Source organism: Myotis lucifugus, unplaced genomic scaffold, assembly GCF_000147115.1.
Source record: "Myotis lucifugus unplaced genomic scaffold, Myoluc2.0 scaffold_115, whole genome shotgun sequence".
NCBI classification, from domain to species: domain Eukaryota; kingdom Metazoa; phylum Chordata; class Mammalia; order Chiroptera; family Vespertilionidae; genus Myotis; species Myotis lucifugus.
This window is the reverse complement of record NW_005871163.1, coordinates 3,847,601-3,872,560: the sequence shown is the minus strand read 5'-3', so window position 1 is coordinate 3,872,560 and position 24,960 is coordinate 3,847,601. Positions and strand designations below refer to the sequence as shown.

The following is a 24,960-nucleotide window of genomic DNA, read 5'->3' as shown; positions in this document are numbered from 1 at the left end:
TTCTCCATAAAAAAATGTAATCCGCAATGCACTGGTGTCTTCCTGCCATGTTCCATTAGCTGAATTCTTTGGCTTGCTCTGCTTGTTAACTGTAAACACTGCCACTTGCTCCCCCACTGCTGGCTCTCTGAGTGGCTGGGAGTCCTAATTAGCATCGTGCTAATTAGCATCATCTCCTTGATCAGGGTTCCCAGACATGTGCCAGGCCCTCACTCTGCTGTCTGTGCTTAGTAAATGTTTCAGAACAACAACAATAACACTTTCCAGATTGTTTCTCATAATTATACTTATCCAGGGGCATAATAGAATGTGCTGCTTCCTTGAGCTTTTAGGGTATTTATGCTTATCAGTTAATCTTTTTCCAATGTTAAAAAGCCCTCCTGAAGAACTCACGAATTGAGCATTCTCTGTCTAATAATTGATTGAATTTCATAGACTCAAATGTTCTAGAATGCTCGTGCCTGCATTTAACTCTTCTACTATGGAATGTGAAACTTTTGGAACCACTTTTTTCTTCTTTTTTTTTCCTGTGAAGTCCTATATTCTGAGGACCTAGAATGATCATCAGAGCCATTTTATTCTGTTTACAACAACTCAGAATTGGACAGCTTTTCAGAATCATAAAATGGCTAGTGCACTTGTAGAGTTTAAACATGACTTGACTAAGATTAAAATAAAGTAAACACACTGGAAGTCCAGCTGCAGTGGTCTCCCCACAGCACTGTAAGGCCTGATAAAACTTGAGTAAAATCCTACTGATCTAAACAATCGTGTTATCAAGGATCTTTTATTTAAAAGAATATCAGTCAAAGTCAAGTATGCAAGTGGCTAGAAATAGAAAACATTACAGAATAGAAAAGCAACATGCCTTATTCTAACTCCTTCACTTCAACTCCCCCCTCCCCCCTCACCCCCCAGCTTATAGATCATCCTTTGCTGCTTTAGTGGGGATTCCCACATGTAGAAATGTAATGCTTAGGGCACCATTTCTCACTTTATCGGATTTAAAGGCACTTTCGTGGTATCTTGTGGATTAGCATCCCTGTCTGCCTCCCTCTCTGCACTGATTCACTGTCCGTCTTTCCTTGTGCCCTCAGATGACACATGCAGCCTCTTCTTGTTGTCTCCCAGAGACACTCCCCCCTCCCATTAATAGACAGAAAAGGCTCAAATCTTGGGCAGCTGTATGTTTGATTTTATATGTTCTTTAATCTGGTAACGTCTTCTAGGATTTACCTGTAACTTGATTCTGAATGTTAAAACCAAGAAGCAGCATGTACTCTGTTATAGGTAGGTAACTGCTGTTCCCATGGCAGCCAAATGGTGTGGTGGGATTACATTCCTTCCTCTCTGAGCCTCTTGCCCTCACACCTGGGCCCCTCTGTGGACTATGTTTGAATGGATTCTCCCTTTCACGGGTCACCAGCTGCCTTGAACGAAGCCTCAACATTTCCTAGACTCTGTCTTCCCATCTTACCTAGAACCCACTTTATTTTCCCACAGCACCTCCTCCTCTACCTTCAGCCAGAACATTTTGATTTCCATGTGCTGCCTGCCTCTAAGTAAGTGCTGTTGGCCAGGAGAAACTGTGACTACTGTTAGAAAAGCAACCTCAGGCCCTGGTGTCTCTGAAGGGGCAGCAGCCTGGTCTTTGAAATACGTCATCATTCACTGAGGCCCTGATGTGTTAGCACCTAGGTGCTGAGGCCTGGTGTCTGCTGCAGGCCTCATACCAGAATGGAACAGATGTTGTCATTCACATGCTGGACACCAAGATGTTGAGATCCGGATGAGAAGCCTCCAAGGCCTCCACTGGGAAGTGCTTCTTAGACCTTGGGGCTGCCTGCGGCGCGGTGCCAGCTGTGGTTTCACAGGTTAGAAAAGACTTCTGTCTTCAGAACCTCTTACTTTCCTCGGTAGACCTTCATCTTTCCCCAGAAAAGTACTGCTCCTCTAGGAAATTCGGCTCGGCTTCTTTCCCCATCACCTCCTTCTGTGGCTGCTGTGTGGCCAGCAGCTCATGGTACCGAATTCTGTGACTGGCAATGGGAATATCCTCACCTGCGTCATGTTCCCTTTGTGAGTCTGAAGTGAGGAACGGGGCTCCCTACTCAGCCCTGCTGGTAGGTTGGAAATGTGCTTTGTCAGTGGTGGTTGCTGATCCAGATGTTTTCTTAGAGCCTCAAGTATGTGTGTGAGTCAGGTACGTTGGATTATGTTAATATGCGGTGTGCTTTGGTAGTTATTTTAGAGGGAAGGTTGGAAAAACAATCAAGTTTTACTTTTCACACTTCCTTTTCTCTCACGAATGCAGTGGTCTGCATACGTCTTCTGTGTAACTGTACTTAGTAAGTGACTATTACGGCAGTGACCAGATGGACGGCAGGTGGGTCCCTCATGCAGCGTTGGCGTTTTTCCCTCTCCGGGCCGCTCCGTCCTCACTATGCAGACCCCATGGAAGCATTGGCAGTGGAAGCAGCAGTCTCTCCATGAACTTGTTATCTCCCAGTGGGTGGCAGCGGTTGGGGTCCCTCTTTGTTACGTCCGTTAGGTCAGGGTGGCAGCCTTAACATGTGCTGCCTCGGTGCAAGTAGTGCTTAGTCTCCAAACATCTGACCTCTTTATGTTTAGTTCCTCAAATAAGTATTGAATGAAAGGGCAATCTTCAGAGATGGGCCTCACTTCCTTATGGAGGAGGTATCTGGCCTTAGTGAGGTCACGGCTTAATGAATAGATAGGGGTGAGTATTTACAGTAGTGACTAGGGTGCTGATCCACATTTAAAGTTGATCATGATAAGCGGTCCAAAGTAACCTACCATCATCTTGCCATGGTTAATTCTGACGTGGCGATTTTTTATTTTCATATCTGTTGATTGCTTGTAAGGTTAGGAGAGTGCTGGGCAGAGAAGTAATCCGTGTGAGACATTTTTGGTTCCATTATACAAAGATCACTGATCCTCATAGTTATAGAAGCCCAGTGACACTTGGGCACAAGTGATTTCGAGGGACGAATGTATTAGGACAATTTAAATCTCGGTCAACATTTTATTCTACACCTGAAAAGTAGCTTCATATAAAAGGTTCTATAGAAGGAAGACTTTTATAGAACCCAGTCCCTCAGCGAGAGAAGGAAATAAATGAAGTTTAAAAAGTCTTTCTTGTCTCTGGACCCTAAGTGTTCCCCCCAGACATTATATATTCTTTCATTTCTTTGCCTCTAAGCCGTGAATCATGACGCAGTCTCCCCTGCAGGAGACGGTTCGGCTCCAGGATGCTCGGTTAATTCTGCCGTCCCTTTGGGAAGTTTGATGCAGGCGCGGGGGAGAGCGGTGGAAGTGAGGCTCTTCCCCCCTCTGTCCACTCTTCTCAGAAGCTGGGACTCAGAGGAAGCACATTCAATACCCTGAACTAGGAAGCACTGACATAAAAATGGACACCGGAGGCTACAATGACATGGCCTTGTTCTGTTTTTGTCTACACATTTCCAGAGAGACCGCAGTATCTATGGTGAATAAGCGAAGAGATTAAATTTAGAGAAAGAAGTGGGTATTCTAATGAGTAGAGTAGGCCTTTGAAAGAAAGTAACATTTATTTCTGGGTTAGTTGATGTACGTTTTAAGGGTCTGAGGTGGGCTGTTTAGGGCTAGTGGGGACTTGGCTTCTTCTAAGATGAGCAAAATTTCATTCTTTACTTGGGAGTGAACTTCTAAATTCAGCACTTAAGGCAAAAATTTCATATAAACACAGTTGCTCGTGACTATCCTTTAAGAAGATGTCACACTAGATGCAATTATCCTATCTCCCAGTCGGTTCAACACAGTGGGCTTTTCTCAAAGCTTAGGAATAGCTTGCTGCTAAGTAGTCGGCTCCTGTATTTAAGGGCCACGTTGTAAATAATAGAAGAACTCTTGGCATCCAGATAGGACCCCAGGAAGCACTTAGAAACTGAGCAAGCCCAGGGAACTATAAATTCTTACATCCCTGCCATGGCCATTGTGGGACTTACATGCTCATTGAGAGGAATGGGAGAGGAGCTGCCTGCCAGGTTATTACGGAAACTTTCAAACACGTTTAAAGGTGAAGAGAATTAAATGGTGAACTACATACCCATTACCCAGATTCAATGCTAAATAATTCTTAGCCAGTCTTATTTCATCGATACATATTGTTCTTTTCCTACCAATTGTTTTTAAGTGCATCTTTGCTATTTTATTTTTCCTCGGTTATTATTTCAGTATATGGCTCTAAAAGGACTAAAAATATATCTAACTACCTTATCACACCAAAAACATAAAAATTACCAGTACTTCCTTAATGTCATTAAGTATCAAATTAATGTTCAAATTTCCTCAATTGCCTTATACTACTTCTTTTTAAAAAAATATTTTTATTGATTTTAGAGAGGAAGGGAGAGAGAGATAGAAACATCAATGATGAAAGAGAATCATTGATCGGCTGCCTCCTGCACACCCCACACTGGGGATCAGGCCTGCAACCGGGGCATGTGCCCTGACCGGGAATCGAACCGTAACCTCCTGGTTCATAGGTTGACGCTCAACCACTGAGCTATGCTGGCAGGGCTATAGTACTTCTTTTTAAGTTTCTTTGAGTCAGGATCCAAATAAAGTTTACACATTGCAATGGACTGATGTCTCTAATCCCCTTTTAATCTACAGGTTCCCCTTCTGTATCCCCCGGCCACCCCCACCCCTACTCTTGTGATTTGTTTGTTGAAGAACGTGAGTTGTTTGTCCTTTTAGAGCAGAGATTCTCAAATAGGGAGGATCCCCTTCCCCCATCTAGGGACACTTGGCATGTCTGGAGGCATTTTCTGTTGTCACCACTGGGGATTGCTACTGGCATCTAGTGAGTAGAGGCCAAGGATGCTGCTAAATATCCTACAGAACACAGGACAGCTCCTCACAACAAAGGATTCTCTGGCCCAAAATGTCAGTAGTGCTGAGGTTAAAAAACTATGCTATAGAGTTTTCCAGTCTGGGTTTTCACGATTGCTTCTTTGATGATACCATTTTACATGTTTCTCTGTTCTTTGTGTTTTCTGTGATTTATTACTTATACCTCCAGTAGTCAGATTCAGATCTGGGTTTGTTTGTTTTTCCTCCAAGGCTACATACATCACAGGCAGACAGCGTATTTTCACTAAAAAATACATACTGGTCACTGATGATTATTGCCTCGACCCTTTAATTTATTAGTGATTATAAAAACATGATATTACAATTCTATCATTCCTTCCTTGTTTATATACAAGAATACTTATTTAACCTCAACTATTTGTTTACCCTGAGGTTCATGTAGGAAAGTCGGGACAAATGCTTGATACTTTCCCTTTATTTTCAAAACAACGAGTTCCCTAGCAGCATCCTCTAAAAGTGATCACTGAGGTTTTATTTATTTATTTACTTATTTGGCTTGTGTTTTCTTCTTCTTTTTTTCAATGTAAATATAATTGATGCATTTCAATTAAATATTCTTATTGATACTGGAATTGTCTCATATTTGACCAGTAGAAGCTAATTCAAATGACTTGTGGAAACTAATTCCTAGTCCTTTTGGCATGACTTGTGTTTTTGCATTTTTCTGTACTTTGTGGCACAACAAAATGTTACAGGATTGTCTTATCCATTTCTTATTTCAGACTTAGAGTCATCATTTCTTTAAGAAGCCCTGGTTTCTTTGAGTGTTTAGAGGCACAATATAGAAATTAGGAATGTTTATAATTACTGGATTTATCATTGTTTCTAGATCTTAGTGGATCAAGCTAAGGAATATACATGTATGTATGTGTATGTTTGTATGTGCAGAGCAGAGATAAAACCGATTATTAGTTCATACTAATACTTCCAGGTGAAATTCAGGTATATAGCACAGTAATACAGGACTTTTACTAGCTTCCACCCAAAATCCCAGTTCAGTAATACCATCATAGTTTTGTATCTGCTTTATCGCATATATAGACACAACAAACTGTGTTTTAAAGACATTTGGAATAGTTTTTCTCTGTGATTGTGTCTCCAACTGGATACACGGTTAGGTTCATTGATTTCATTTTATTTTCTGTTTTTAGAGATTCCCACTTTAAATTTATATTTAAATAATTTTACACAATATTGTCAAGGTTTCAAAGCCTCATCTATAACATAAGGCGTAATCAGATCTATTTGCTTTTACCCCAGTCCCCTCTCCATTCTGTTTTCTCCCTCCCCATTAGGTAGCAATTGAAAAAATATATCCTTGTGTCCTATCCTTACATCCTTTTATAATGCATAAGCAACTGTATGTTGCCGGACACTTGGGCGTTGTTATCTTTTACCGTTAGAAATAGTGCTGTGGAGAATAGCATTGGGCACTCTTAAAATCATTTTTCTTTTTAACCTCCTAGAAGTTAAGTGTATGTATGATGTGATTCCTTTCATGAAGGGCGAGAAGGATGTCTGCACGCCGCTGAGACTGCACAGAGCTTTGGGGCAGGAAACAGAGAGGGAGCATGTCTGGGAGAGATGGAGACGAGCATTTCAGTGGAAGAAAACAGGGCTTAGGAAGGTTGGTTAGATCCAGGTTTCCGTGACCTGCATTGCCAGGCCCAGGGCTGTGGCTTTCACATTCCAGTCTAGGAGTTAGCAATCTTTTCCGGTAAAGGACCCAGTTGTAAATATTTTTAGGTTACTGTCTGTGTTGCAACTACTCAGCTCTGCTGTCGGAGTGCAAAAGGCAGCCATAGACCATTTATAATTAAGTGAGGGGGCCTGTGTTCCAATAAACCAGATTTATGGACACAAATGTGAATTTCAAGATTTTCATTTATCATGAAATATAATTATTTTTTTCAATTATTTTCTCTTCAACCATTTAAAAATGTAAAAACCATTCTTAGTCTGTGGACCATCACTTGCCAAACTCTGCTCTGGGCTTTTGGGAGACATAGGAAGTTCAACACAGGAAAGCCTCACTCAGAAGGATCATCTCAGTGGATTAAAGAGGCCGTTATCAGCGGGAACGGGCCCAGGTTCAGGAGGCTGCTGATGGTCACAATGTGGATGTAGTTGGAAGGTGGCTGAATAGAAGTGGATTTCTTTTCTTTTTTTCTGTATGGCCTGCGATTGGAGAATTATTGGACAGCATAGAAGCATTATATTGTTTGGTCATTCTTACTTTTAAAAGCTGTGCTCTATAATTTCCTACAAGTTAGATACAAAGAGAGAGCCAGACCGACCATCGCACATGGTGTGGACTTGGGAAAAATCGCCTCATTCTTTGCTGCCTCCTTCTCCTCCCACCCTCATCCCCCATCAAGAAACCCAATATTGACCCCATTTGAACGGTGAGCCTTTTGTATGTGCTGCCTTGTACACTTTGTTTCCTACGACATTTGCAGGCTAACTGTTGAGAAAACGGTATTTTGTTTGTGGGAGAAAAATCAAAGATGGTATCGATGAAAAATGCATTTTCATATAATGGAAATTATTAGAGCAACTTTTAAAATGTCACTGCAGATTCATGCAGACAACAAGGAGCGGAATACATTAGAAAGTAGGTCAAGTTCTCTCATGTTTATGAATGAGGTAAATTACAGTGTAGGTTTAGGTTTATAAAATTGTGTATACTACAGTTCATATGAATTACCCTAGCCCAAATGATATTAAACCAAAATATAATTAAAATAAATTGAGTTTGTTTCTTTGTCCTTTGTGGCTTAAGTATTTTATACCGAATATTTTATGAATTTAATAAACTAGGAAAAGTGATGAGCTTCTTGTTATTGCTCACATTTCCTGTATGAGACACAAAATCCACTCTAGGGAGTTAGAGCTAAAGTAGATTTAATCCAGGGGGCGAGTGCTTCCAGAGTCCTTCGAAGGTTTCGAGGAATCGGCTCCAGGCTGAGCCTCCAAGACACCCCCACCCCCAGAATCATTTTCTCCTACGGAATGGGGAGAGGGGCTGTGGCTGCTGCTGCGGGAAGCTATTGAAGTAGGAACCCAGGGCTTGAGGTGCCAGCTCCCACAATTCACCTCCTGCGAAGCGAAATTGCTTCTCTGGGATGCCCGGGCACTCTGCCCCTCTCCCCCATGGCTCAGTTCTAAATCAAAGTCGCCTGGGAGCCTGTCTCATTGGGAGGTTTTAAGCCATGTTGGGCACTGTAGTGGCAAATAAGTCTGGACAGTATGTAAGGCTTAGCTCTCTAGCCTCTCCATGCCACAGGGGAGCCAACCCACTGTGTTTGCCTCCGTTTCCAATTTTAGTGAATGCCACTTCACATGTGCATGCTGCTGCAACCCCACCGTTGAGGGAGAGATCATCAGAATTTGCCTTCCTGGATACACGGGATACATTTTTATAGACTTGTATAGTGGTAATAATAACTGGTGTAATACAGTGTTACTAGTTAACGAGTATTAGTTGATAGTGTTAGTGATGGTAACGTGAAGGGAAGGAACACCTGTGGTTTAATAGTAAAAGCTTTAGTGATTGTGGAATCCAGGCCTGGAGAACACATTTCATTTTCTCCACGAAGAATGGTGAGTCCAAATATTGTCCCGACCATCCACTGCTTAAGCATTTATTGTGTTAATCCAGGTGTAACGTCAGTGATAAAGCATTCGTTCGCCATTTATTACCGCTAACTTTCTCACTGTCAGATTCTTTTATGAGAGGAAAGTAGGCCCCCTTTCTTCAGTCTGGGAAAGAACAATCACTCACAAGTGTGTAACTGGAAGTGGTACTTCAAACAGAAGGTTATTGATTTTGAAACAGGCAGACCTGGGTTCAAGTCCTAATTCGCTCATTTTCTAGATTTATACAGGTTTGCAAATTTTTTCTTTCCATACTTCTGTCTTCCGTGTTGAAGGGAGTTGGAAGTACCCTCCTCATAGTGCCCAGCACAGGCCTGGCACACAACCAGTGCCCATGGTGGGCTGAGGCTGGCTGGCTATGGTGGCGCCACCATCAGAGCTTGGAGGGCGCTGTGTCCTTTTCTCCTGTCCTGCTGAGTGTTCCGTGTGGGGAGGCTGCTGTGTCTCTTCACAGCACTAATCTTCTCTTCTCCGGCCCTTCGAGCACCCCTGGATCCCTCTCAGACTTTCTCTTTCCTCCGGGGAAAAGACCTCTCTCAGTGCTTAATGGGCAACGGAGCCATCATGGGGTCACAGAAGTCGTGGTGGCTTTTTATTTGTCATGCAGACATCGAGACCTCCTTCTGAGGCTTGAAAGGCTGATGGCCCCCCTCCTTCCTAATTAGATTACTGACTCCATTTCAGCGATGGTTTTAAGCTAACATGGCCTTCATTCCATTGCCTTTGCATGAATTTTTCTTAACTCCATCTCTCCTTTGATTTCCCAGTGGGAGCACATTGGAGGATGCTGTGCCCTTTTTCATATATATATATGTGCCCTTTTTCATATATATATATATATATATATATATATCCTTACCTGAGAATATTTTTCCATTGATTTTTAGAGAGAGTGAAAGGGAGGAAGGAAGAGGAGGACAGAGAGAGGACAGAGAGAGAAACATTGATATGAAAGAGACACATCGATTGGTTGCCTCCCGCACGCTGCCCTGACCCGGGCCAGGAATGGAGCCTGCAAAGGAGGTAGGTGCCCTTGTGCCCTTTGGTCCGAGGGCTGATGCTCTAATCACTGAGCAAAACAGGCCAGGACTTGGTCTATATTTTTTAGCAAACCTCCAGAATGGCTGTAACTTAGTGGAGTTTCGGGGAAAATGTAACAAATAATGAACAAAAGGTTCAAAAAGATCCTTTCAGAGCATCATGTACCAAGTGAGTTTCTGGGTATGTTGCCTGTTTAGTTTTTTATTTGTTAGGATTTTTTGATCCCTATGTGTAGCAGACCGGACTCCCCCGTTCTTTTGTGTGGGTCCCCGGGTGGGCCACTATCCCTTTGAGTTTACTGTCAACACAGGCTGGGCAATGGGCCGCACACACATTAACTGCAGTGGAATCGAGCCACGTGGCGGGTGGCAGAGAGAACCACTCCCTGCTGACTGCAAGCAAGTATGTTGCCTTCTTTCTCTCTAGTGTCTAACCTCAAGGACCTTGACCTTGAGCTGCTTATAATTTGTTCAAACTCTATCTGATATGTTTAACCCTTTGCCAAGGATTTGAGTCTTAATCCTTTGCCAAGGATTTGAGTCACGTGACTAATACTTTTGTATATTTGAAGATTTGAGTTTGCGTTAAATATTAAGTTGGCCTACCCTTCCTTAGATCTAATTGACTCGTTTATTTACTCAGCAGTCATTTATTGAACATCTATAAAGTGCCAGGCATTCTGCTGGATATTGGGAGCATTCTCTCATAGCAAGAGAGAAATGGGAAATATCGTAACAATGTTGGTGCAAAGGGTTTAAGATAGAGTTAGAGTCGATAAGTAGATTTTATGATATCTAGTAAAGGGTTTAGGCTCCCCCCCCCCCAAGAACAGTAGGAGTCCATTAAAGGGTTTAAGCCAGTGGTTCTCAACCTTCTGGCCCTTTAAATACAGTTCCTCATGTTTTGACCCAACCATAAAATTATTTTCGTTGCTACTTCATAACTGTAATGTTGCTACTGTTATGAATCGTAATGTAAATATCTGATATGCAGGATGGTCTTAAGCGACCCCTGTGAAAGGGTCGTTCGACCGCCAAAGGGGTCGCGACCCACAGGTTGAGAACCGCTGGTTTAATGTAAGTGGGATCTAGTCAGACATGAACTTGAGGAAGACGGCTGGCTGAGATGTGGTGTGTGTTCAAGAAAAGATGTGGGGGGGGACCCAGTAGGGAAGCTGTTGCAATAATTTGGGCAGAAGATGATGGTGTCCTTGAGTAGGAGAAGAGTACAGATTTGAGAGACACTTAGGAGTTAAAGTTGTCAGACTTGAGGGGTTGGATGTGGGTATGCAAGAGAGACTCATGGATAATTCTACCATTTCTGGTTAGCAATTGGGTGGATGTTGGTGCCACTGAGATGAGCAACTCAGGAAGGGAAGCAGGTTTGGGAGGGGTGGTGGCAGGGGTGAAGGGATGAGCTCATTTTCAATGAGATGAAATTGATATGCTTGGGAAAGATCTTGGGGAGAGGCAGTGTAGACTTGGATAAGGAGCACAGAGGACAGGCCTGGCTTCTGTGTGCAGATCTGATGAGAGCAGGTGAAATCCACCAGCCAAGGGTGCAGAGAAGGAGGAGAGGGACTAGGAGAGAACTCAAGAACCATGAGGCTTAAGAAAGGAAGAGAGCCGGCAGAGGAGACTAAGAAGGAGTGGGTCAGACAGATTGAGGGAGTCCCCTGGAGTGGCCAGTATTGTCCGGTGCTGTGCAGACAGGCAAGGACTAGAAAGGGGGTGCCTGTTTTATCAGCAGGGAAGGCAGGAGTGACCTTGTCCATGCTGGACAGAGGCCAGAAGAGGAACAAGGTAAGTAATCGGGGGCCCGTCAGTGTGGAGAACTCGTGCAGGAACTGTGGCTGTGCGGGGAGGACAGAGGCAACGCAGTGCCGGCGGTGTGTGGCTCCGCTGGGCGTGCTTGCTGTTGTGCTGGGTGAAGCGTTAGTGGAGAGGAATGCTGCTCCTGTGCTTCCTTCTCCTCATACTTACTGCTCTGTTATGCATCCTCTTCAAAATGTTTTCATTGTGTGTGCATTTCTGCTTAGAGACACTATATTTAATATATACGGTTGATTCACTAACATTAAACTCAATGGCCAACAGCACTCTAACTGCAGCCTGAATGAAGCTTAGCTAACATATTTTTTCCGTAAGGCACATCACAGCCTTCTTGCACTTAGGAACTAGATAGCGCGATGCTTGGGGACATTTTAAGCAGCTGAATCACCAGCAAAAACACAAAAATTCGAAAGTCATGACATTGAATAAACCGCAAAAAGGACAGTTGTTTACAGTCTGAGAGCTGAGACAAAAAGGCAGAACATTGTTGTCTTGGACCTCAGCTGGGAATGTGTATATTGGGCAAATCAAGGTTTTTACCACTTTGCCTGTGTCCACAAATAACCAGGAAAAATAATCAGGAAAGGGCTATGAGTTTGTTTTTACAAATGTTTTATTGAGTGTAGACATCTGGAATACCGTAAAACATGCATTATCTCTAGATTCAAAAAGGAGCAAGCTCAGTGGTTAGAGCGCTGGCCCGGGCACCCAAGGGTCTCAGGTTTGATTCTAGTTTGATTCTAGATGTACCTGGGTTGCAGGTTCACTCCCAGCCCTGTTCAGGGCTCATGTGGGGGGCAACCAATTGATGTGTCTCTCTCATATCGATGTCTCTCTCTTTTTTTTTTATTGATTAAGTTATTACATATGTGTCCTTATCCCCACATTACCCTCATCCCCCCCTCTCATGCCCTCACCCCCCTGATGTCTGTGTCCATTGGTTAGGCCTATATGCTTGCATACAAGTCCTTTGGTTGATCTCTCCCCCTTATCCCCACCCTCCCCTACCTTCCCTCTGAGGTTTGACGGTCTGATCGATGCTTCTCTGTCTCTTTCTTTCTCCCTCTCTCTTTTTCTTCCACCATCCCTCCCCCCTTCCCTCCCTTCTGCTTTCTCTGAAAAAGCAATGGAAAAAACATCCTCTGGTGAGGATTAACAAAACAAAAAAAAAAATGTGTCAGGGTTGGTTGGCGTACGTGATGGAGATCAATGAAGTATCCTGAGAGTAATATGGTTCCTGAAAAACTTCTACAGTTTGGAGTAGGGTCTCAATCACATGAAGGGCAAGGCTGTTCACTTTGCCTTTAGAGAACTGGCATTTCATTGGATGTACACAGTATTTTAATTTTTTTAAGTCATTTCACTTCTGAAGTCCCTCTTTCTTTTTTTAAATATATTTTTATTGATATCAGAGAAGAAGGGAGAGGGAGAGAGAGATAGAAACATTAGTGAGAGAGGATCATTGATGGGCTGCCTCCTGCATGCCCCCTACTGGGGATGGAGCCTGCAACCTGGGCATGTACCCTGACCAGGAATCAAACCATGACCTCCTCGTTCATAGGTCGACACTCAACTGCTGAGCCTCACTGGCAGGGCCACCATATTTTAATTTTAAAACAAAAATAATTCTGTTTGTAGAAGATCCCACCCCCAACTTTGTGTGACCCTTCAGATTTTAGAAATTTAAATGTAAAAAAAAATCATATGCCTTTTGGAAATTTTACGTTTATCTGAGTAATACTTAAAACGTATTTCTTCTTCTATTGCTGAGGTGTATTAAATTTGAAGAACATAATATCTCCATCTCCAACAATATAATTTCTACCTTGTTGTCTGTACTTCCCAGCGGCCTTGACTGCATTTTCAGAATCTTCCTCTTTAAAATCTTCATATTTCATGACTTCAGCCATAGTGAATCCTTTCTGAAAATCTGTGTGACTCTTTCCTGCAGCTTGAGGAGCCTTCATCCCTCTCCTGGGTCCATGCATGCACTTCGAGGGGCTGCAGTGAGAAAGTATTCTAGCTGGCTGGGCGCTGCACCCTCAGCCTTCATGGTCTGTGGCAAAGCGCTCTGTGTCACATGGGCTTCCAGATGCTTCTGCCTCTCCTCAGCACTCAGTTCTTGCCACTCCAGTTCCCAGGCCCCACTGAACGGAATGACCAAGGCACCTGGGCCAGACCTGCCCACCCACTCTTTAATTTTTATCAACCATTGTTTTTCTTTCTAATGTAGTCTTTTTCAGAAAGATTAACCAAGTAGACCATTGGTTCTGAAGTCAAGAGTAAGTGTGTTTTCAACACTCAATCTCTTTGTCATTCCAATCATGATGGAAGTGAACAGGTTTCTTTTGATCTCTAACCCAGGATTTGACTTAACACAAATGTCACATTCGGGTTTTAGTTTTTTACCTCCTCCTCTCACAGCCCCTTTTCCTAGTTTATCTATAACGGGCCCAGTCATCTCATCTTTAAGCTGGAGCTCTTCGAGTATTATTTCTACGTCTGGGATAGGACCTGCACTTCCTTCAACATGGGTGATATCAGCATCTTCGAAAGCTCATGTTAGATGAAAGACTCCATCACAGGCACTAATATGAGATAAGAAGGCATTTCCCAGGCCTTGTCCATTGAGACCAGCACTACTCCCTGCATTTAGAAAGGCAGGGATTTTGCCTGCTGGTCTGTGGTCCTGGCAAAGGAAATCAAGCCTTTCATCTGGCACAGGCTCTGCTCTCATTAGGGTCAGCAGTGCCGAAGGGGGTGTTTTCTGCTGAAGCCTGAATATCGGTTAGTGCATACATCGAAGGAGGTAGATTTCCCAACATTTGGCAATCCAACAATACTACTTTTCAAGGAGTTTCCAAATCTTCCAATGATTGGGGGTGGCTTAATAACATCAACTCCTGTTTTGGGGGCATCCTGCTCTAGTGAGCAATGACTGGTCCCAGAGGCAGTGGCAGACAGGTCCTACCAACAGCGGGAGGCTGGGAGGAAGGAGGAGAGCGTGCAGGCTGGGCCTCTACACCCAGCGGCAGTGGCCATTCTCCGAGTTTTAATGTTGTGATTAAATTTGAGTGAGTCAGTGAATCTGCAAATAATGAGGAATGACGGTCTGTCTATATACACACACAGTAGTACTACTATTAAACACATACATTTATGTGTCTGTGGATGTGTCTGTCTATTCATTCATCTATCTATTTTGAAAACCGTGAATTCACACCAATACTTGAAATTCCAATTTAACACCATTGGGTTCCTTACCTAGTTTTTCGCTGTTTGGGGCCACCATGCCACCACTCCCCCACCCCCCGTGCCTTTGCTGGCACCTGCCTTATCCTTTTCCACATAATGACTGGAAAGGAAGAGGGAGGGGTGCAATTACATATTATGGTCATATTTATATTCTATAATCCAATTTAAAATAGGATGATATTCAAATATTTTAAAGCCTTTTCTTCCTCTCCTAATTTGAGATAATGCAATCATATTTGAGAAAAACACTAAAAGCTCAAAGCTGAAGAGGTGCAGGAATTGAGAACTGACTTTATACTATTGACTTATGGCAGCCATGCCATCTGGGAAAGAGAAACACCTGTTCTAGGCTCAGGTGTGAAAGATGGGATCACCGGTTGTGCCAGAGCCTCAGGAGTAGTTGTGACTGAAGACCCATTCTCCCCAGACACCTGGGGGTGTTTGCCGCCATCAGTACATGGCCAGTCCCTAGAGGGCAAGGGACCATGCCTGTGTCACCAGGGCCTGGCATGTGAAGTGACTGGTGAACATTTGTGACTTTATTTGACCACGTTTCACTAGGTAGTGGTCCGCCTTTGTCTGAAGGCCTTTCCTTATCTCCTAGTGCTCTTGGCCTCTTTCCCTTCAGTTTCTCTGGACACTCATTTCTCTTCTTCCTACAGGAAGCCTTCCAGGCCCTCCCTAACCAGAGGGATCATTGCGTTTCTGAAGGCTCTGGGGAGTTTTACTATCTAGTAGCTAAACAGAAGCTTTGGAACCCCAACGCTAGCGCCTACGAGATACATGGTCAAGAGAAAGTCCCTGAGCTTTCCCCAATCAGTATAATAATCTGTAAAAAGGGGATGAGCAGTGCCTGCCTCCCATGATTCGGGGAGGGTTACAGGAAGAGACGGTGTTTGGAAAGGACTTGGCACAGTGGCTGTACTTAGTCAGTGTTAGCAAAGGTGTCGGTGGTGAATGACTGTTGATCTGGCACTGAGTGTGTCATGATCAGTTCCGGCCCTTTCCCCAACTTGGTGATAAACTCCAAATTGGGGTAGAGATCTTGTTTCCTCTTTCTTGTTGGTATGTAACCCCCACCCCCGACTTGTCCACCTGTCCCCCTCCTGTCTAAGCCCAGTGCTGTGCACCTAGTAGGTATTATAACCTGTTGGTTTGTCATTGAACAATCTAAGATCTCTCTACTGGGACATAATTTTGCCAGTAGAGCAGTTTCCTTTCTCTTGTCAGAGTGCTGGGAGATGCTGATTATTTTCTCCAACCTTTCTTCTTTTTTTGATTATGAGTCAATATTCTGTATAACACGGTCGATGTCACAGTCTGCTGCTGCTAGGAGGTGTTGTTTTCCAGGCTTTCTCAATGCAAGCACTGCCCTCTGTCCCTATTGGATTCTTAGGCTCTTTTTAGACAAAGACATGGCTGTACTATTACCCTTCGTTTTACCTTTGAGGAGGATGACAGTGAATACCAAAAAGTTCTTAAAACACAACCCATTGCTGACCTGGTTAACGACCAGCCTGGGCTTTTTATGGTAATGCCTTTCAGTAACTGGATTGGGTTTTGTAAAATCACAGCAGCATGGAATACAGTGGATAATGATTCGGCCTGCTTTTGAAACAGCCTTCCCCCACAGGAGGTGCTGCTCAGCCAGAAGCCGGGCTCATGGCTGGCGAGTGCAGCCGTTGTGGCAGGAGCCTCTCCCGCTTCCACAGCAGCGCTAAGGACCCCTTGGGGAATGTCTGCCTGCGGGGAGCAGACCTACACTGGCGGCAGGCAGACATCACTGTGAATGGGCACAGGCCGGGCTGAGGGACCCCCTTCCCTCCCCCCACCCCACCCCCAGTGCACGAACGCTGTGCACCGGGCCTCTAGTAACCATATAATTCTGTACTAAAAGATACATGAATGTGGTGGCTATCTTTCTCATAACCTATCTGATACCATGATGGCTACTAAGTGACTAAGGGGCAGATAGCATATACAATGTGGATACACTGGACAAAGGGATGTCTAGGACAGGATGGAGCCGGAAGGTGTGAGATTTCACCACACTACTCAGAACAGTGAAATTTAAAACTTACAAATTATTTATTTCTCACATTTTCCATATAATTTTTTCAGGTCTCAGTTGACTTCAGGTAACTGAAACCATGGAAAGCAACACTGCAGACAAGAGGGATTGCCTGTATTGTACGGATTCAGCATTTGCTCCTAACACATTAGTGCAAAATGATATTCCAGGGCTATTACATCATCTCTTTCCTAAAGATATGAAGTCAGTTGTCTAAAGTAGAACTGGAAATAAATGTTAGGGATCATCCATAGCTTTGTAAGAGAAGTAGCCAGAACTCAGGAATGTGTAGGTGGTAACAGGGGATACAGGTAATAGTTAAAAGCTAAAGCTTGGGGCTCAGACTTCCTTGTTCAAATCCTGGTTCTGCCACTCATTAGCTCTGTGACGATTAGTAATTTTTTTCTCTCTTTCCCTCAGTTTATTCACCTATCAAATGGGTTTGGTGATTTTATTTTAGTGTTTACCTTCATAGGGTTTTTATAGGGTATTTTCAACATGGTTTACATAGAATCAAGCCCATGGAAAACACTGAACAAAGGTATGCTGTTGTTCTTATCAATGTATTTTGCTGCTTTTTATTATGATCTGTGCAACAGGAAAGGGCAGAAATTAAAAATCCACCTTCATAATTACTGAGAATGTGCAACTTATGCTCTGGTTCCTTTAAATTAGGCAAAGCTGTGTTGTCATAGCCAATGGGTCCTGTGTCTTACAAAACTACAAAAGCCGTGTATAGTATGTGTTGCATAGCCAGTGGGTCCTGTGTCCTGTAAAACTTACAAACAGCTGAAAGGGAACAAATTAGGCTCACACGTCTTGGTAGGATGTGAAATGGTACAACCTCTTTGGTGTTTTCTTCAGCTTTTCATGTCCTATGCTTTTATTTTTTAAATCTAACTTATAATTCATATACATTTTATTGTATATAGTATGAGATATGATATAACTTAATTTTTGCAGATAAACAGTTGCCCAGCATCACTCTTTGAATAAACATAACTCCTATCATATGTCCCAGACATTCTACTCCTCAATATTTACCCAAGAAATGTAAGTTTTGTCCTCATGAAGACGTGAACATGAATGTCAAAGGCAGGACAGTGGACACATGCACCTGTTACTATGAGCTCTCTTTATAATAGCCCCAAATTGGAAACGACTTAAATGTCCATGTACACGTAGAAGGATCAATAAATTGTGCTATATCCATTCAAGGGAATATAACTCAGTAATTAAAAGAAGTGAACTGTTGATAAATGCAGCAAAATGGGTGACTCTCAAAATAATTATGCTGAGTGAACAAAGCCAGTAAAAGTGCATGTTACATGATTCCTTCCACGTGAAAATTTTAGAACATGTGAACTAAAGTATAGTGACAGAAAATAGACTATTGGTTGTATGAGGACAATGGAAAGTGAGAGTTGAGAGGAAGGGTTTACCAAGGGGTTCAGGAAAACTTTTGAGAGTAATAGGTATGTTTATTATCTTGATTGCCATGGCTGTTTCAAAGGTATATACATACATAAAAATTTATTTGTATATTGTGAAATTCTCACCTAAGCCTTAATAAAAATGTTTTATAAAACTGACCTACTATATATATATAAGCTTTGCTGCTATATAGCATGATATTTATCAACTAGATTAAATGATCACTGCTAAATTTTTTGTTAGCTCTTTTGTGGTGGTGTGTTTTTTTTTTGGAATTGAGACATTTACATTATTGTACTGACCTTATAATTAACTATCACAGCACCTAAATAGTCTAAAATTTTTTGCACAGACTTTTAATTTTGCTGCTTAAAAATCTCAATAGCCTTTTTTTCTAGTTTTCTCGCATTTTTCCCTTTTCTCCTCTGCACCCGACCGCTCTACCACCATTCTGCTAAAAAAAACAAAAACATTTCCTCCTCCATTATAACACAAATGCAGAGGAAGTCCCCCGATTTGACATGACCAGACTTAAAATTAGTTTGTCAAAATTAGTTTAATTAGACTTGTAACTAGTTTGTCAACAAAAGTCAGTTATAGCTGAGGATCATAAAATGTCTTAACCTGAAACACATGTTTAAATTGATTTAAAATACATAGGTGTCTTTAACAAACGTCTCTGATGATGAGTGAAATTGGAGTTCTGCAACATCTTTCCATCATGAGTCACTTCCATGCTTTGGAGTCTATAATTTCCTATTTGGGGTTCATTAAAATAGAGTGTGACTTTAAAAGATATTTGAGAAGTAGTGAGTATAAACCCTTTTTATATTAAAAAAAATCTCCCAGTTCATTGACAATTGTCTGGACCTCACCTTACTTGACAGCAATTTTCTTCTTACCAATTCACCAAAACATTCTACAGAGTTTTTACTCAAACAGCAGTTCTTTCTGTGCTCATATTTTGTTGCTCCATGTCACATTTAGGTATATAAATACATAATATAACTGGCTTGAAGAGGTTTAAGAGCAAACACTCTGGTAGGCATACCGTGCAATGTGGCTGTAGCCCACCCATTGAAGAGTTGCTTTTAATTTGTTAAGTTGTTTAAGAAGAAGTTGACTATGAGATTGTCTACTGTATATGCACAAATTTTAGGAAATCAAAACACAGCAAACGATAAATCATTTATAAAGTGAGAAAGCCAGAATTTAAAGACAATAAAATTTAGGTGAAGGCATTGAGAAGTACAGATTGATAGTTACAGAATAGTCACAGGGATGTAAAGTACAGCATAGGGAATATATAGTCAATAATCCTATCTAATAAAAGATAAAAATGGTAATTAGCGTATGATCGCTACCCTTCCCATTGGCTAATCAGAGCGATATGCAAATTAACTGCCAGTCAAGATGGCGGTTAACGGCCAACAAGGATGGCGGCTAATTTGCATACTGCAGGCAGGATGGGACAGCGCTATTCTGCCTGCCCCGCCGCCATCCGGGCCTGCTATCTGTGACCCTGATGGCGGGCGACCCCTGTGCAACCCGACCCAGGTCTGGCAGGCGTGACCCCAGCGATCTGCCACTGGCCAGGCCCCCAACCGGCTCTCCCTCTGTAGATCCCCCGGCACTGGCGGGAACTGCTGCCCATCAGCCAGCAGTCACGCCCCCAACAGGCCCTCCCGCCAGGATGAGCAACCTGAGATCCCACAGCAGGAAAGGGCGGCCTGCAGCCAGCCCCTGTGTGCGCCTGCCCGTGGGATCGCCCCAGAGATCATGGATCAGCAAAGGGCGGCCTCTAGCCAGCCCCTGGGTCGCTGCAGGGATCACAGAGCAGGAAAGGGCGGCCTGCAGCCAGCCCCTGTGTGCGAATGCCCCTGAGTCACTGCTGAGATCCCCCGAGCAGGAAAGAGTGGCCTCTAGCCAGCCCCTCTGTGCGCCTGCCGGTGGAATCGCCCCAGAGATCATGGAGCAGGAAAGGGCGGCCTCTAGCCAGCCCCCATGTGTGCCAGCCCCTGGGCCGCTGCAGGGATCACAGAGCAGGAAAGGGCAGCCTGCAGCCAGCCCCCCTGTGCGCCTGTCCCTGGGTAGCCCTGGGGATCCCACAGCAGGAAAGGGCGCCCCACCCTGGCCACAGCTCAAGGGAGAATACAACATGCAGTGGAGGCCAGGAGCCTGAGAGATCAACAGAGAGGGGCGCCTGCTCGAAGCCTTCAGGGTGTGGCTGGGGGTAGGCCCCCAGCAGACACACACACACACACACACACACACACACACAGCGCCTACTCTGAGCTTCCAATGTGGTTGGGAGCAGACCACCAGTGGACACACACACACACACGGCAACTGCTCGGAGCCTATGTGGCGGGGCTGGGGGCAGGGCCCCAGCAGAAACACACACACACACACACACACACACACACACACGCGCGCGCGCACACTAACACACACACACGGGGGACGGCTGCACTGAGTCTCTGTTGCCAGACTGTGGCCATCAGAAGGACATCCACTGAGGTCTCCCTGGACTGAGGGGCAGGCTTGTCTGAGGGGAACTCTCACCCCCCAGTGCACGAATTTTCGGGCACCGGGCCCTCTAGTCCCTATATAATAAAAAGCCTAATATGCAAATTTGTCCTCTCGGGCAGTCATTCAACCAGGTTCGACCGCTTGCAATGATGTGCACTGACCACCAGGGGGCGGCCGCAAAAACATGGCAGGCATTGGTGAGGCACTGCGAACCTCTTTGCCGGCTTACCTGAGGCTGGACTGATGGGATGGAAGGTGCTCTGAGAATGCGGGGTGGTCCGCCGAGTTCGCTCTCACTCCCCCTGCTACCCTCCCCTGGGACGCCAGGTCTTCCAGGTGAGCTGGGCTGCAGCGCAGGAGCTGGTAGGGCTCCCGTGGTTTTGTGCAGGAGCCAATCTGCGAGGCCAGCCAGGGGAGAGTGCACTGCCCTTCCGGCTTCTGTGTGGTGCTGCTGGGCAGCCCAGAGGCCCACGCTGCACCCCGGCCTGCGGCGTCTGGCCGCGCTCACTGCATCTCCACGTGGGGATTGGGTGCCGTGACTCAGGTGGAGGGGGGCATGCAGGGTCCTGGAGGCCCAGGTGCTGCCCAAGGCTCAGAGGTCAGCTGGGACCTGCCCTTCCACACCAGATGCTCTCACTTCGATTGCCAGCCAGGCATAGGGACTGCACCCATGCACAAATTTTGTGCACCAGGCCTCTAGTATTGTAATAACTATGCATGGTACCAGGTGGGTACTAGTAATATCAGGGAATACTTTCTAATGTATGTGATTATCTAGCCACTGTGCTATACACCTGGAACTAATACAAAATAATACTGAATGTAAAAAAGTGTGTATTTTTTTTATTAAATGAAAAATGTTTTTCATTTAATAAAATGATATGGTTATTCTTTTTTTAATTTGTTAATGTGGTGAATTACATTGAAGAATTTTTCTATTATTAAAAGCATTCTTCTTGGGTGGGATGGCCCCTATTTGTTTATCTGTATAATCTTTTATACATACTGTTGAATTTGGTTTGCAAATATCTAGCTTAGGATTTTTGCACCTGAATTCATGAGTGAAATAGACTAGTAATATTTCTTTCACAGAATGTGTTAATTGCATTTTGGAATGAGATTATATTGTCATCATAGAATAATGTAAGGAATTCTTCTCTTTATTATCCTTTTTCTGTTAGAATGAGTTTGTGTACAATTAGGAGAATCAATTTCCTGATAGTTTTGTAGAAATTTTCTATAAAATTTCCTAGTACTGCTTTTATGGTGAGGAATTTTTCACCATCATCTAAATTTCTTTAATAAATGTAGAATTTTCAAAAATTTCACTAATGTTTAGGTGGATTTTTTTTTGTCTTTTAGGTGTAGTTTATTATTTCATGTTCTGCTCATGAAAAAAGCAGTGATGCTTATCCTAACACATAAATACTTATTTCTAATTATTTCCTTTCAATAGACTCCTGGAAATGAAATGATGCATCTAAAGAGAGTGTCCCTATTTAAGATTCTTAAAGAATATTGCCATATTGACTGCCCCCAAATTGTACCTCCTATGGAGGAGAGTGTATGTTTCTCTGTGTTTCTTGCCAACATGATGAGTGTTTAGATCCCTGCTAACATGATAGAGAATGTCTGGTTTGGATTTGTATTTTAAAGGTGTTATTAAGGATTAACTTTATTTTTACCTTTTATTGTCATGCTATTAGTATTCTTTTGTGATAAATGTGTTACTATTCTTTAACCATTTTGTAGTAGCATATTTTATTTTTTCTTCAGTTTTATCTAGTTTATCTCTGGTAGATAGTAACTTTTCTCATATGCTACAGATATATTTTCAAAGCTCATTGCTTATCTTTTGACTTAATAATGTTTTTACTTTTTATATCATGAAATGTCTCTGTGACTTCTGCTCTTCTATTGTTTTTACTTAGAAAGATCTTTTATTCCCTGACTCAAGTAAATTGCATAAATCTTACTGTGCAATGCTTTTATTTTAAAAATAGAATTTTTAATTTAAATAAATGTTATTGTGGTATTAGTATTAAGTATGATCTAACGTGATATTTTTTCAGATAAGCAATTTGTCCAGTGCCACTTTTTAAAAAATAATCCTCACCTGAGGATATTTTCCCATTGATTTTTAGAGAGAGGGAAAGACAGAAATATCAATGTGAGAGAAACACATCGACTGGTTGCCTCTTGCACACACACCCCCAGGCCCCGGCCGGGGAGAGACATGCAACCGAGGTGCGTGTCCTTGACCGAAATCGAACCCGGGACCCTTCTATCTGCAGGCTCAGATAGTCTGGACTTCCAGTTTATATCCCACAGGGCACAGGTATTATCAGGGGAGGGGTCAGCTGCTTTATTTTTAGCCTGACAGCTTGCTGAGAAAACTGTACAGCAGCTGGAATGAGTCTGAGCAGAAGGCAGAAGCCAGCCAGGCCAAGGCCGTCTGTCACCTCTGTGTTACGGGTTAGCCCAGAGGGTCTAACCGCAGTGACAGGCAGCCCATCCTAGACATGTTCTCCCTCTGGAACCACCCTTTGCACGCCTCTGGTGATCACTTCCTGGTTTTGGCTTCTCAGTCTGCCCTGTCCCCCGGCTAAGTGACATTGACATTTCACCACCCTGATCTGATATGCAGAGTTACCCACTTATCATCGACTTCGCATCTATAAAGAACTGTTAGCACACTTGAGGCAAGAAGAAATGCGACTGTAACAGAAGCGGGATGCACGGCTGACTCTCACCCCTCGGTCATGCCTCTGTGAGCAGCTCTGTGGGCTGTCACACCTGGACCCGAGAGGCCGCCTGACATGGCCACAGCCCCGGCTGCTGCTTTGCGCCTCTGACTGCTGAGCTGCCTGCCCTTTTGACGTGTCTGTCACACTGAATAGCTCCCCTTTGGGGTTTCTGTCCATTTGGGTTTTCTGGAACTTCTAAATCAAGTGTATGGAGCAGGGGCAAGATTTTAGTGCTGAAGATGTAGAAGAAGGAATTTATACCCTCTGCTAATTAGAGGAAACATACGCTGTAGCATTAAAGGTGAGACGAAGAATGGAGATGGCATTCTTCCAGATGGAAAGTCCTTTCTTTTCAGAAAGGAGAAAGTGAAGGAGGTCGAGTTACCCAGGCTGATTCATCTCTCAAGTGATGCTTCACCCTACACAATTTCACTTCTTCAACAAGAATCAGCCAGGACCCTGGGAACATCCTTACAGACTTACATTTAATTTTACATTTAACTTGAAAGTTTCCTCCTATGCCTTTATCCACCTTTTGTTTAGATGCTCTCATATGTGTTGTGTATAAGTCTTTCTTGGGTTGGAGGTGTGAGGGGGAGATAGTCCTGCATCTCTTTCCTGAAAAAATGTCACTTAATTTTTATGTTTGACTCTGATAAAATAGCCCTATTGCTTTAGAGAAGAGCAAGAGACGTGGGGAAGCTGTTGGTGTGGGCTTGCTCAGAATTACGGCCTTTCTTAGCTCATCTTCAGTCTGTCTCTTTACATGAGGTCACTCCCATGTCCCATGATCCCGTTATGATGGCTGTGTAGATAACATTCCGTAGTTTCCTGTTTCTACAGCAAGTTTTTTTTATTTCAAAGTAATTCTTGCCAAAGACTTAAACTGGACTCTTCATTAATAACTGTAGTGGGTTGACTCGTGTCGCCTCCAAATTCATGTCCACCTGAAACCACAGAATATGACTTTATTTGGAAATAGTCTTTGCAGATGCAATTACTTAAGGATGGAGATGAGATCATACTAGATTAACCCGATGCCTGGTGTCCTTATAAGAAGAGGAGAGGACACAAGCACACAGACAAGAAAGCCGTGTGAAGTCGGAGCCCCCGAAAGCTCAGAGAGGCAGGGGAGATTCTCCCTAGAGTCTTTGTGGGGAGCGTGACCCACCAGTAGCTCTTGATTCCAGACTTCTGGCCTCTGTAGCTGTGGGAGAATAGTTCTCTATTGTTCGAAGGCGCCCACTATATGGTAGTTCTTTATGGCAGCTCTAGGGAGCTAATATAACAACCAATACAAAAGGGCAGAGGTTGAAGGCCAGCCTCTTACTGACCTTCAGCTTGAAGGGGCTCTGAGTGTAGCCAAGTTTTAAACTGCAGCGTTTATAATCAATGCAGTAAAATGTTCCGCAGGCAGGAGACTCCTGTGTCTGGCGCACCTTCCATTTTAATT

General features: G+C 43.6%; 1 protein-coding gene and 1 pseudogene across 1 annotated transcript in view; one reads left to right on the top strand and one right to left on the bottom strand.

Moving 5' to 3' along the window:
* TLN2 (talin 2) overlaps positions 1-24,960 on the top strand; it is a 336,513-nt gene that overhangs the window by 100,439 nt on the left and 211,114 nt on the right. The window lies entirely within an intron of this gene.
* On the bottom strand, positions 13,193-14,760 carry LOC102424521 (annotated as a pseudogene).